The sequence below is a fragment of the Nuphar pumila genome, chromosome 11, assembly GCF_984573655.1.
Source record: "Nuphar pumila chromosome 11, dmNupPumi1.hap1.1, whole genome shotgun sequence".
Taxonomy (NCBI): domain Eukaryota; kingdom Viridiplantae; phylum Streptophyta; class Magnoliopsida; order Nymphaeales; family Nymphaeaceae; genus Nuphar; species Nuphar pumila.
In genome coordinates this window covers 43,413,599-43,428,560 of record NC_143259.1, presented here as the reverse complement: position 1 = coordinate 43,428,560, position 14,962 = coordinate 43,413,599, and the positions used below count along the sequence as shown (strand labels likewise).

General features: G+C 40.1%; 1 pseudogene; it reads left to right on the top strand.

The window, feature by feature from the left end:
* Window positions 1–5,118: 5,118 nt before the first annotated feature.
* LOC149822321 (tRNA ligase 1 pseudogene) lies at window positions 5,119–13,950 on the top strand (annotated as a pseudogene).
* Window positions 13,951–14,962: the final 1,012 nt, after the last annotated feature.

Below are 14,962 nucleotides of genomic sequence, written 5' to 3'. Positions count from 1 at the left end.
TACGATATAGAGGAAACGTTACGAGCATTTCTAGTTCTTAAAAGCATGCAAATCATTTTTAGAAGAAAAACAATACCTACTCTTGTTTATTATGAAACTATCTTTAAGAGGTTCCACATAATTACAACTATAGTAAATAAACATGCAACAGGGGAAGCACAGAAACAAGCTTGTTTCAAGATTTCAACCGGAAAGGCAAAACCTGAACCAATCATCCGAACTAGATCTCCATTAAACATGAATTTGATTGAAGAAATAGCATTGTTCATCTCCATCTACATCAAGGAAAAGATACATATCCATGATGATTCTGATTTCAAAATCATCCTTCATGGAGGCCAAAGATATAGTGACAAAGTTACAAACTGACGGAAAAAGTATTCTCACTGAAGGGAAACATTATATCCCTTCCCTAAACAGAGATAATACGGACTGACTCAAGCCACATAGACAGCTCAAAGAAGTATTTGAACAGGGAGCACAAACTCTTTAAATACATGAATTCAAAAGAAGAATACAATATATCCGTATAACTTGAAGCCTTTGACTTTAGATAATCTCCAAAGAAGAAGCTTCTTTTTGCCGGTAGATGTGTCATTTGATGGATATGAAGCCAGTTGATCATCTTTTTACTGGTTGCACTGAGTGAAGATTTCTGTGCTCTAAAGGCACAGGAAAATGCCGAAGGCATAGAACTTCTTAGATCTTCCTGAATAAATTGTCAAATGAGAAGAGTTGATGGGTCAAAACCAGTGGAAAGGAATAAGTACCTTGATGAGAAGGCACACCCTTGATTGTTACTCTTGAGATTCAACTTGACTGGAGCATCTATGTCAGAACAGCTGGGCTCAGACATTGCCTCACTTGTTGGTCCTGTGGTTTAAACAAAACTGCATCTGCCTTTTCTAGTTGTTCTGTCAATTTGTATGTACTGTCAATAGATTTTCTTTTTATTAAAAACAGCTTCAAAGTTGGAGCAAAAAAATGATGCTACAATGTCCACATTGAATGTATGAAGCAATGTAAACTAAAAAATTTCTAAAATACAGATTCAATCTTGCTAATCAAGCACTTGAAAGCTGTGCAAATTGCTCACCTTTTCAGGCGTTCTACTTCCACCATCTTCACCTTAAACAGTTATCATGCAGTCCAACCATGAAGCCACTAAATAATGGTTTGCTCTGTGGACCTAGTATGGCAACCTTGGTTGACAATTGGAGCGTTGTTCAAATTGGACATCCAATTATACACATTAAAACAATTATTTATGTAGCCCACCTTACCATACAAAGCTGGCACATCCTCTGAAATATTCCACCATATCTTCAGATCTTACACGGTCACACCTTTCTTGACTTCACTGGTGGTGAAGCCTAATGATGAATAGGTGATCATATTAAGTGAGATGCCCTTTCTCATCATGTGACCATATACCATAAACATTTTATTCAAGTCACCAGAGTCACGATAACCAGTCATTAGAGCAGTGTAAGTAACAACATTAGGCAAGATACCCATTTTTACCATTTCACTTACCAGATTAGCAGCATCACGCATCTGATGCAGCTTGCAGTATCCATCAACCAAACATGTGAAAGTAACAACATCAGGTGACAATCCACTATACAACATTGTAGAGAAAAGTTCCCAAGCTTTCTTCATATTTCCAATCCTGCAATATGCAGAAATTAATGATGTGTATGCAATGGTGTCAGGATTCACTCCTTTTCTGATCATTTCTTCAAACAAACTCAGAGCTTCACGCATTATGCTGTTCTTGCAGAGGCCATGAAGAAAAGTAGTATATGTCACTGCATTGAGTGCAATTCCATCTTTTGACATTCTGGCATACAACTCAAAGGCACTTCTAAAGTCATTTTGCTTCACCAGACCATCAATAAGGCTGCTGTAGATAACAACATCAGGAACAAGTCCCCTGTCCACCAACTCATGGAAGAACGTCCATGCTTCGGATGCCTTTCTTTCCTTGCAAAGCCCATCAATCACGGTATTGTATGTAATCAGGTTAGGGATGACACCCTTTTCCAGCATATCATCTAGAAACCCAAAAGCTTTTTCAATGAATCCATTCCTGCAGAATGCATCAACAAGAATGGTGCAAGTAACAACATTGGGCACCACACCCTTTTCTGGCATGAGTCTAAACACATCCAGGGCTGCTTCAAGGCAGCCTGATTTGCAGTATCCATGAATTAGACTGTTGTAGCAGAAAACATCTGGAACAAAATTATTTCGAATCATTTCATCCATATAATTGTGCGCAGCAGCCATTTCTCCATTTCTACAATACCCATCAATGATGATGCCATAAGCAATTGCATCAGGATTGAAGCCAAGTGTAGTCAATTTATTGAAAATTTTTACAGCACCTTCCATTTCTTGGTTCTTGGAAAATCCATTTAGGAATATGCTATAACAGACAATGTTAGGTTTTATGCCAACAGATGCCATTTCCTCTAGAAGAGCGAAACCCTTTGAAAACTGACATTGCTTGCAGAACCCATAAATCAGACTACTGTAAGTATGACTACTTGGAAATAACCCACATGCTTTCATTTCTTCAAGAATCACCACAGCCTTGTTTATCTCCCCTCTACGGCATAACATATGTATAATAACATTAAAAGAATAATCATTTAAAGGCAAACCTTTATCTTTCATCTTGTGAAAAAACCTCAGTGCCGTTTCTGTACTCACAACTTTACAAAGACAATTAAGATACGTAGAATAAGTAACAGCATTTGGAGATATCCCATTCAGCTCCATCTCTATGAGAATGTTACTTGCTCGATCGATGTTTCCTTCTTCACAATAAAACATCATCAAAATAGTGTAAGTATAAACATTAGGATCAGGGCCAGCGTTCTTCATATCCATGATTAATCTCTTCATCATTTCGACTTCTCTACTCTCAACCAGACATTTAAGTAGGGCGTTGCACAAAAACACCTTATATACAAACCCATGCATCTTCATTTTCATAATCGTATCAAATGCAGCACCAAGCATTTGAGACTTGATGAAGACCTCAACTAATGACACAAAAGCATCAGATAATCTTCTGGATCTGGAGGTGCCAGACGAATCAACCAATGCAGTGAAGATATCAAAACCATCACAATACTGCCGTTGATAAAATAGGATGCGCCTAAGCAATTCTTGAGCCTTCTCATGCTGCCCTGCATATGAGAATATATGAACGAGGATGGCCCATGCTTTCAGACTATGATACAAACCAAACTCGCTTACGTTATCCAGAAAACTCAACTGTTTCACAACATTCCAGTTGAGGGAATGCAGAATCCTGCCTACAAGAGGGAAAAGGCTGTGATTTCCAAGAACATAAAAGTTTCTTTTATCCTTTTCATCAATGATTTTCACATTGGTGCTCAAAATTACAACCTCCTCTGGTACAACTAGTGCAGTTGATAACCCCGAATATGACCTACAAAGCCAATATCTTGACAAAACCCACTGACAGAAAGGCGCAATCTTTGCTCTATTCATAGATTACGACCTCTCACCCACAAAACCACAACTTTTCATATGCAAGCATGCCCATTACAACAACACAATCAAGAAAACCCACGAGAAAAACGAGCAGTTTCACAGATAAATTCCATATACTTTGACGATATTCAGCGTTTCAACAATGCACAACGCCAACAATGATCTAATTCAAAATCCCGCATGAATATCAACCAATCCGCACGAAAAGATCAACCTTATTTGATATCACTCAACGCAAAATACCCACTACAAGCCAATAAAACTTCACCCATCAACCAAAACCAACTCATTCTACGAAAATTCCAAATCTTTCCCTAAATTACGCATATCTCGATTCGAGACAATTATTAAGCTCTAATTTCAACAACCCACATCAATTTTCACTAGCTGTGACAGACAATACATACCAACCGACCTCATTTCACACCGTTTCAACAAAGTCTGCACCTTTTCTGATCATAAGGAACTAAACCAAGAAATAGACATGGATACCCACGAAAACATGCAACGCTTTCTCAACAGTACTGTGTGAAACAACACCAAAAGTTTTGATAGGTGAAAGGGAAAACGGATTTAACAAGTGGGTACTTAGCTGAGCGATGACTGGAGCAAGAGGCTCTGCTTGCTTGGCCGGGACTTGACGCAGTTCTTCAGAGTTTTTGCTAAAAAAGGAGAAGATGGTGAGAGAGGAAAGCAGGGGAAGAGGAGCGGGGAGCTTTCCAGAGAAGAACCCTACCGGCTACCTGCTTTGGGGTTTTAGGATTTTAGGCATTTGCACTCTCCTCTGTTTTGTTTCCGCTTTCGGGGAAAAATCGGTTGTCATTTTGAGTCCTCATATTTTACGAAAAGACCTATAAGTCTTCGAAATTTTAGCATCACAGATACGACGACACCAAAAGGAATCATGTCAACTTCAAACTACTTGATTTAACAGACTCGACCCTAACTAAACCTTGTAAGGTTCCGGTAAGATGATAAATAAGAAGAGTAGCTTAAGGTCCACAAATTTTCAATGTAAAAATGATACAAATACGGTTTTCGGGTTTAGTTAATGTACTTTTAATCGGGTTTGGGTATGATTAGACTCAATTAAATTTCATACCCAAAAATCTGATCCAAGTCTGTGTCTCAACCAAATCCGACCCGTTGACACCCTACTTCAAACCAGCGATAGCGGGAAGAGCCACTTGTCCCCTTTAAGGTTTCACCCTACGCCTTAACTCGCGCCACCACCGCCACCGCCATCGCCATTGCCACCGCCACGTGGAGCGATCGAAATCAGCAAGAGCCCCAGCCAAAGCGGTTCGTTCCCTTTCTAATGACGACCCGGCAGAGGGTGGCCGCCATCATCGCTCTCACTCTTTCCTCCTCCACCAAAGCCACGCCCTGCTTCTCCCCCCGTTGCTCTTCTTCTCCCTTTGCTCTTCTTCCCCCGATTCCTCCTCTTTGGGGCGAGGCTGTAGGAGAGAGAAGCAGTGCAGACAGAAACCCAGATCCAACAGCCAAACCTCAATCGTCGAAGCCGGTGCATCCCCTGGTGAGATCACAAGCGAGATTGGGAAGCTCCGTATTTCTGATAACCGTGCCATGGATAGCTCTGCATCGCCTATCGCTTCCCAACCTTCCCTGATTCAATTTGGGGGTGCCCATCTTCCGGACCAGCCTTATGTGAGCGCACAGAAGCGGGTTTGGAAACCTAAAGGTTGTTATGCCACCAGCAGCACGATCGGAACTGCTGATGTTGTTGGCAAAGAAGCGGAGGATATGCATCTTGCCACCACCACCACCAAGGAGGAGATTTCGATGTCGCGAAATGTTGCGGTTGGATCGAGTAGCAAATTACCAAAAGTTAAACATCACCTCGGGGTGGATTTTAACGTGGATAATGCCACATACACTCAGGCTCAGGTAAGAGCTACCTTCTACCCCAAATTCGAGAACGAGAAATCTGATCAAGAAATCAGAACAAGGATGATAGAGTTGGTCTCCAAGGGCCAGGCAACTTTGGAGGTAACGCTCAAACACTCCGGTTCTCTTTTCATGTATGCTGGGCATGAGGGTGGAGCCTATGCCAAGAACAGTTATGGGAACATATATACTGCTGTAGGCTTGTTTGTCCTCGGCGGATGTTTGTCGAGGCCTGGGGCAATCAAGCGAGCAAGAAGCAGAAGCAGTTCAGGGAATCTCTTGAGAAAAATCAGATGTGTATATCGATGGAGCTGGTGACTGCTGTTCTAGGCGATCATGGACAGCGTCCGCTTGAAGATTATGTGGTGGTCACGGCTGTGACGGAGTTGGGGAAAGGTAAGCCCAAGTTCTATTCCACACCTGAACTGATTGCTTTCTGTCGCGAATGGAGGTTGCCCACAAACCATGTTTGGTTGTTCTCGACGAGGAGATCTGTTACTTCCTTTTTCGCGGCTTATGATGCTCTGTGTGAAGAGGGAACCGCCACGACCGTGTGCAGGGCCCTAGATGAAGTTGCAGATATATCTGTACCAGGATCAAAAGATCATGTGAAGGTACAGGGAGAGATTTTGGAGGGTCTTGTGGCTCGTATCGTTAGCCAGAAGAGCACAGAACATATGAAGAAGGTTTTGAGCAACCATCCTCCTCCTCCGCCTAACGATGGAGTTGGGCCTGAAATGGGTTTGAGCTTGCGGAAGATATGTGCAGCCAACAGGACGGATGGACAACATCAAATAAAAGCGCTTCTTCAAGGCGTTGGAACTGCAATGTGCCCAGATTGCTTGGATTGGTTCGGGAATGAGGATGTTGATGTTCATTCAAGAAATGCAGATCGGTCTGTTCTTTCCAAGTTCTTGCAAGCTCATCCAACAGCAGAGCCGGACCTGTAAAGAGGCCAATGAGGCTTGGGCCTCAGGGCCCCTGGGCCCAAAAAACAATTAGGGGCCCATTTTTAAGGCCAATGAGTATTGTTTAGGTAGTTTATATAAATATTTTATACATTTTTATTTAATATAATATAAATATTTGAAATATTATATTTGTTTAACGTGAATGCAAATTTTATTGTTATTTTGATTCTTAAAAAAAAAATCGGAGGCCATGGCCCTGAACTCCTAATATTAATAGGAGGCCCATTTTTCGAGAGGGTTGTGTATGTTCGCCCCCGATGATTCACTTAATCCCACGTCTGTGTTCGGGGCTTTGAATGAGCACCACGTATACAAGCACATGGGGCTCGTATTCCCGTGTATGTTGACATAACTTTGCATCGGACTCTGGTGTTGTTGCAAAGACTTAAGTACCCTTTCTTGCTATTCTTCTCATAAAGTGATGGTTTGAGAAAATGACAAAAATGCCCTTCATTCAAAAAAAAAAACAAACAGTTCAAAAAAAGGACAAACATGTCCTCCATCCAGAAAGTCGAGGATGATGTTGACTCTTCAAAGTCTTCTTCTTTTTCTGTTAAAAAAAAGGACAAACATGTCTTCTTCTTCTTTCTCCGTAAAACACTGTAAAACCCTCTCTCTCTAGAGAAGAAATCAAGGGAAACAAAGAGTTCTTCCTGGAGAAGGCCATGAACAACAACCCTCTCACTCTCTCTCTACTTCTGTGCACATCCAACAAACGATCCTACATTGCTCCATCGTCATCTTCTTCTTCTTCCTTCTTCGTAAAACACTGTAAAACCCTCTCTCTCTCTAGAGAAGAAATCAAGGGAGGTAAAGGGTTCCTCCTGGAGAAGGCCATGAACACCAACCCTCTCACTCTCTCTCCCTTCTCTCTCTACTTATGTGCCTGATTTAGAGTTTTTGCCCTTACAGGAGGGGGGTCCGGGGGTTCATCCCAGCGTGGGTAGCATCATTCAACTAAATGAGTTATAGATCCTGATTCAGAGTTTTTACCCTTATAGGAGAGGGGTCTGGGGGCTCCTCCCAACGTGGGTAGCATCATTCAACTTGAAGAGTTGTGGAGTCTGATTCAAAGTTTTTACCCATTCATAGTTTAAGGCATTAGATCTCATGTTTGAACATCCACGCATGTGCAGTTTGCTTTCATCATGTTCAGTTGCTTTCTAGATTATACTTTGAATTCTTGTGCATTTTAGATCTATCGATTTGTATGTAACCAGGGCTCATTTTAATTTTCAATTTTTACTGCAACTTCATGCATATGTCTTCATGCTCTCCACCAAAAATCAGATCATTCTGAGTTTGTTTGACCCACTTTAAAAATCGAGATTCAAAACCTGTTATTTTGCACCGTCAGGATTTTAGCAGAATCAGGACCAACTTGCGGAAGTGATTTCTCCCTAACCAAAGATGATTTTTCCAATCCGTAAAAAGGGTTGTTTTTTAAATTGAATCTAGTTTATTCATACCAAATTTCAGCGATTTCTATAGTGTTTTCGTACCAGTTTCGGGTCAAAAACCATAACCCTGTCACCCTGTGTCATTTTAACTGCTCAGATTTTGATCCATTTTGTTTGAATTTTATTTTCCTAATGAAAGATCATTTTTCAATTCTGTAAAACGGGTTATCTTTGTTGATGTGTCTAGTTCATCCCTGTAAATTTTCAGAATTTTTCATGGTCAATTACTATTTTATTTTGATTAAATACCAAAACCTTGTATCCAGATTTTATAAATGTTCTGATTTTGGCCCCCATATCATGACTGTTGTAGCACTTCTTCAACAAATCGTTATTTGATTGGCAATATTCTTCAGCAAATTATTGTTATAATTTGTTTGAGTCTCTAATGAGTCTATACTATGATTTGTAGTATTTTTGGGTCTCCAACGAGCCTCACAATGATTTATAGTGTTTTCGATCTTTTAACTATAATTTATAGTGCTTTGGGGTCTCCAACGAGCCCCACAACGATTTGTAGTGTTTTTCGATCTTTTAACTATAATTTATAGTGTTTTTGGGTCTATAACGAGACCCACAGCGATTTATAGTGTTGTTGGACCTCGCTATAGCGATTTGTAGTGTTTCTCGCTAAACACTATAGCGATTTGTGATACAAATCGCTATCCGAATTATGACCAACTTGTCAGGGTCATATCTCCCTAACCAGAGATCAGATTTCAAATCCGTAAAAAGTGGTGTCTTCGTTATGAAGTCTAGTTTATTCCTGTAAATTTTCAGAGATTTCTATGGTCATTTGATACCCCATTTGGATCTAAAACCAGACCCCTATCAGTCTGCCTTATTTGAGTGACATAGGTTTTTATTTCATTTTGTAAGAGTCATATCTCCCCAACGGAAGATCATTTTTCAAATCCATAAAAAGGGTTTTCTTCCTCTATGTGTCTAGTTTATATCTAGAAAGTTTTATAACTTTTTATGCTCATTTGATATTTCGAACCTGTTAAAAACCGAGACATGTTATAAAATGTTATAAAACTTAAAAAGTTTGAAACTTCCTCTATGTGTCTCGATTTTTAACAGGTTTGAAATATCAAATGAGCATAAAAAGTTATAAAACTTTCCAGATATAAACTAAATACATAGAGGAAAAAAACCCTTTTTATGGATTTGGAAAATAATCTTCCGTTGGAGAGATATGACTCTTACAAAATGAAATAAAAACCTATGTCACTCAAATAAGACAGACTGATAGGGGTCTGGTTTTAGATCCAAATGGGGTATCAAATGACCATAGTAATCGCTGAAAATTTACAGGAATAAACTAGACTTCATAACGAAGATATCACTTTTTACGGATTTGAAATCCTATCTCTGGTTAGAGAGATATGACCCTGACAAGTTGGTCCTGATTCGGATAGCGATTTGTATCACAAATCGCTGTAGTGTTTAGCGATTTGTAGTGTTTCTCACTAAACACTACAGCGATTTGTAATACAAATCGCTATCCGAATCAGGACCAACTTGTCAGGGTCATATCTCCCTAACCAGAGATCGGATTTCAAATCCTTAAAAAGTGGTGTCTTCGTTATGACGTCTAGTTTATTCCTGTAAATTTTCAGCGATTTCTATGGTCATTTGATACCTCATTTGGATCTAAAACCAGACCCCTATCAGTCTGCCTTATTTGAGTGACATAGGTTTTTATTTCATTTTGTAAGAGTCATATCTCCCCAATGAAAAATCATTTTCCAAATCCGTAAAAAGGGTTTTCTTCCTCTATGTGTCTAGTTTATATCTGGAAAGTTTTATAACTTTTTATGCTCATTTGATATTTCAAACCTGTTAAAAACCGAGACACATAGAGGAAGTTTCAAACTTTTTAAGTTTTATAACATTTTATAACATATCTCGGTTTTTAACAGGTTCGAAATATCAAATGAGCATAAAAAGTTATAAAACTTTCTAAATATAAACTAGACACATAGAGGAAGAAAACCCTTTTTACGGATTTGAAAAATGATCTTCCGTTGGGGAGATATGACTCTTATAAAATGAAATAAAAACCTATGTCACTCAAATAAGACAGACTGATAGGGGTCTGGTTTTAGATTCAAATGGGGTATCAAATGACCATAGAAATCGCTGAAAATTTACAGGAATAAACTAGACTTCATAACAAAGACACCACTTTTTACGGATTTGAAATCCGATCTCTGGTTAGGGAGATATGACCCTGACAAGTTGGTCATGATTCGGATAGCGATTTGTATCACAAATCGCTGTAGTGTTTAGCGAGAAACACTACAAATCGCTATAGCGAGGTCTAACAACACTATAAATCGCTGTGGGTCTCGTTAGAGACCCGAAAACACTATAAATCATAGTTAAAAGACCGAAAAACACTACAAATCGTTGTGGGGCTCGTTGGAGACTCCAAAGCACTATAAATCATAGTTAAAAGATCGAACAACACTATAAATCATTGTGAGGCTCGTTGGAGACCCAAAAATACTACAAATCATAGTAGAGACTCATTAGAGACTCAAAAAAATCATAACAATAATTTGCTGAAGAATATTGTCAATCAAATAACGATTTGTTGAAGAAGTGCTACAACAGTCATGATATGGGGGCCAAAATCAGAACATTTATAAAATCTGGATACAAGGTTCTGGTATTTAATCAAAATAAAATAATAATTGACCATAAAAAATTCTGAGAATTTATAAGGATGAACTAGACACATAAACGAAGAGAACCCGTTTTACAGAATTGAAAAATGATATTCCATTAGGAAAATAAAATTCAAACAAAATGGATCAAAATCTGAGCCGTTAAAATGATACAAGGTGACAGGGTTATGGTTTTTGACCTGAAACTGGTACGAAAACACCATAAAAATCACTGAAATTTGGTATAAACAAACTAGATTCAATTTAGAAAACAACTCTTTTTACGGATCGGAAAAATCATCTCTGGTTAGGGAGAAATCACTTCCGCAAGTTGGTCCTGATTCTGCTAAAATCCTGACGGTGCAAAATAACAGGTTTTGAATCTCGATTTTTAAAGTGGGTCAAACAAACTCAGAATGAATTGATTTTTGGTGGAGAGCATGAAGACATATGCATGAAGTTGCAGTAAAAAATTCAAGTTAAAATGAGCTCTGGTTACATACAAATCGATAGATCTAAAATGCACAAGAATTCAAAGTATAATCTAGAAAGCAACTGAATATGATGAAAGCAAACTGCACATGCGTGGATGTTCAAAAATGAGATCTAATGCCTTAAAATATGAATGAATAAAAACTTTGAATCAGACTCCACAACTCTTCAAGTTGAATGATGCTACCCACGCTGGGAGGAGCCCCCAAACCCCCCTCCTGTAAGGGCAAAAACTCTAAATCAGGTTCCACAACTCATTAAGTTGAACGATGCTACAGTTAGTGTGCAGGTCAATCGGTGTTTGATGGAGAAATGTTGGATCGTTTGTTGGATGTGCACAGAAGTAGAGAGAGAAGGGAGAGAGAGTGAGATGAGGTTTTACCCCTCTCTTGTAAGGGTAAAAACTCTGAATCAGGATCTACAACTCATTTAGTTGAATGATGATACCCACGCTGGGAGGAGCCCCCAAACCCTCCTCTTGTAAGGGTAAAAACTCTGAATCAGGCTTCACAAGAGTCAATGTATAGGTCAGTCGGTGCTTGATGGAGCAATGTATGATCTTCTAATGGATGTGCACAGAAGCAGAAATAGAAGGGAGAGAGAGAGTGAGAGGGTTGATGTTCATGGCCTCCTCCAGGGGAGATTTCTTTCTCGGATAATCCTGCAGTGCAGAGACTGGGTCTTAAATAATCATCTTCGGGGCACTTAAGTCTTTACAACCACTCCTTTTCAAGAACCGTCATTTTTTTTTGCACCAATGGAGGAGAGGGTACTTAAGTCTTTGCAATCTTATCAAACTCCAACGCTAATTAATGCTGACAAACATGGGGATACGAGACGCACATGCTTACATACGTGGTGCTCTTTGGGACCCCCGATCATGAGATGTAGCTAACTGCCCTGTTGGGGGGGGGGGCATATAACCTGCTTCAACACTAAAGTTGCAGGAGATGTTCCGTTTGATGAGACTAAAGCGCTTCCCGACTGCTTTCAGGTGTTACTACAACTTTCACAAATTCTCCTCCTTGACAAAAGGCAACCTCTACTTGAAGATGGTCGTCCATGTACACAGTGATTCAGGTTTTCATCGATATCTTAGGGAGATGAGGGAGAACCCAGGGTTGTGGCCATTGTACAGAGGTTTCTTTTTAGATGTTAATTTGTTCAAAGTGAATAAAGAAACTGCAGCTGAAATTTCGAAGGATACCTACTCATTGATGAAAAACACGAACGGTCATTGTTTTGGATCGGACGAACTCCTGGTGGATGGATTAGCTGATGAAGATGCAAACCTGATGATCAAGCTGAAGTTTTTGACTTACAAGTTACGAACATTTCTCATTCGCAATGGCTTGTCTACACTCTTCAAAGAAGGTCCAACTGCCTACAAGAACTATTATTTGACGCAAATGAAGACATGGGGCACATCATATGGGAAACAGAAGGAACTGAGCAAAATGCTAGATGAATTGGCTGTTCATATCCGAAGGAAGCTGGGCCGCAAACAGTTGTCTTCTTCTGTATACCTTTCAGAAGCTGAACCATTCCTTGAAGAGTATGCAAAGAGGAGTCCAGAGAATCAGGCTTTGATAGGATCTGCTGGAAACTTGGTAAGATCTGAGGATTTCCTCGGTATCATTCCAAAGAACGAGGGCCTCATTGTCTTCTTTCCAGGTATCCCTGGCTGTGCTAAGTCTTCGCTTTGCAAGGAAATATTGAATGCTTCAAGTGGTATTGGAGATGAGCGCCCCATACACAGTCTGATGGGTGATCTTATCAAAGGGAAGTACTGGCAGAAGGTTGCTGATGAGCGCAAGAAGAAGCCATTCGCCATAACCCTTGCAGACAAAAACGCACCGAACGAAGAAGTTTGGAGACAGATAGAGGTGATGTGTAGGAGCACAAGGGCTAGGGCAGTGCCGGTTGTTCCAGACTCGGAAGGAACTGCTTCTAACCCATTTTCGCTTGAAGCTTTAGTTGTTTTCATGTTCCGTGTGCTTAATCGAGTCAATCATCCGGGTAATCTGGACAAGGCTACCCCCAATGCTTGCTGTGTCTTGCTTATGTTCTACAATTTGTAGTTTGGAAAGGACCGCATGGAATTTGAGATCGATTTGTCTGAACGCTTCGGTGCGCTGGTGAAGATGCCATTGCTTAAGCCAGATAGGGAACCTTTGCCAGCTCCCATGAAAGATGTGCTTGAAGAGGGTCTCAATGTATACAAGCTTCATGCGAGCAGACATGGTACAGTGGATTCTACGAAAGGATCATACGCACAAGAATGGGCTAAGTGGGAAAAACTTTTGCGCGAGACCTTGTTCGCAAACACTGACTATCTCAATGCTGTTCAGGTCCCATTTGATTATGCTGTCAAGCAAGTGTTGGAGCAGCTCAGAGCCGTGGCGAGAGGTGAAGGCACAACACCTGCAAGCAGAGAGAGAGAGAAGAGGAAATTTGGCAATATCGTTTTTGCTGCAGTCACTCTCACTGTGGAAGAAATCAAGGCCTTCCTTGATGAGTTGGCGAAGAAACATCCGAAAGCTAAGGAATTCCTGCAGGACCAGAACTTGGAGAGGAACCTCACGAGAGCGCACGTAACTCTAGCTCATAAGCGCAGCCATGGTGTTACTGCAGTGACTAGCTATGGGATTTTTCTTAACCAGAAGGTCCCTGTTGAAGTCACTGCTTTACTGTTCTCCGAGAACTTGGCATCATTTGAGGCACAGATTGGGTGCGTTGATGGTGAGAAGATCTCCTCAATGAATGAGTGGCCACACGTTACCTTGTGGACTGGCAAAGGTGCATCTGCGAAGGAGGCCAACACGCTGCCCCAGTTGGTGCTTGCAGGGGCAGGCCACTCGCATAGATTTTGACAAGTCCACTACCATATTGGGGGTAACAGACTTATGCTGATGCATTTTCTTCAATTTCTCTTGTGAAAAATATATCACATCCCTCCCTAAGATTGAAAAGTCTCTCAATGAGGCTTGCATGGCACTTGTATCATTGCAACAAAAGATAGTATATGTGGAATTTGCAATCTAGATCTGTCACCACATAGATTACACATGTTGAGGTTCGCCCGATGTTCCTTGCACTTGTAGTGGAGAAAGGGCAAGGATCACCCACATAAAATATGATCACTTGCTACTGTTGCTGCTTTTCCATCCTCATCTTTGCCCAGGTATCCACCTTTCTTTGTTTGAACCTCGCTGTTTCTAGGTAACACGTGTAAGCTCAAATAGAACTCTCTCACTGCTGTGGTAGGTCTGTGATGCAATTTTTCTTAGAAGTATTTTTAAAATATATTTTTCAATGTAATCGTGCATTAAATCTTAATTTTTCGTCTCACAATAGTGGTGAAAACATGTTTAAAAAAATTTATATTTTATACAATAACAAAATTTTATTGCCTGAAATAAAACAAAGTGTTCTACCCTATTACAAGAGTTCGATCATAAATTAAAAATTATTACAACACAATTAAATGACCAGAGGCCTCAAAAAAATTAAAAATAAACAAAAATCTGAAGGCTCTCTTTGGCAGATTAGCCTTCTTTTGCTTTGCACCGGCATGACCGACCCTAGTGACGGCACTCTATTCGTACACGTGAACTCATATGCAAAACACACAAAACAAAACTCACGGACCAACTGAATTTTCTACGGGTAGTTTGCAAGAAGCAAAAATTAAATGTAAAGAAAGCTAAAAATTTAGCTATTCTTACTCCGTAAAGAAATCAAACTCTAAACTATCATATACAGTAAAGTAGTAATTTAAAGAAAAGACTAAAGAAAACAAATTAAAACAGAGAACGCAGGTTGCATGCAGACATTGAGGACACGCAAGCCAGCAATTAATGGTGGGCTTTTAACGCTGGCTGGACCTGACCTGTCATAGGTCTGTACTGATGTGATCTGCTCG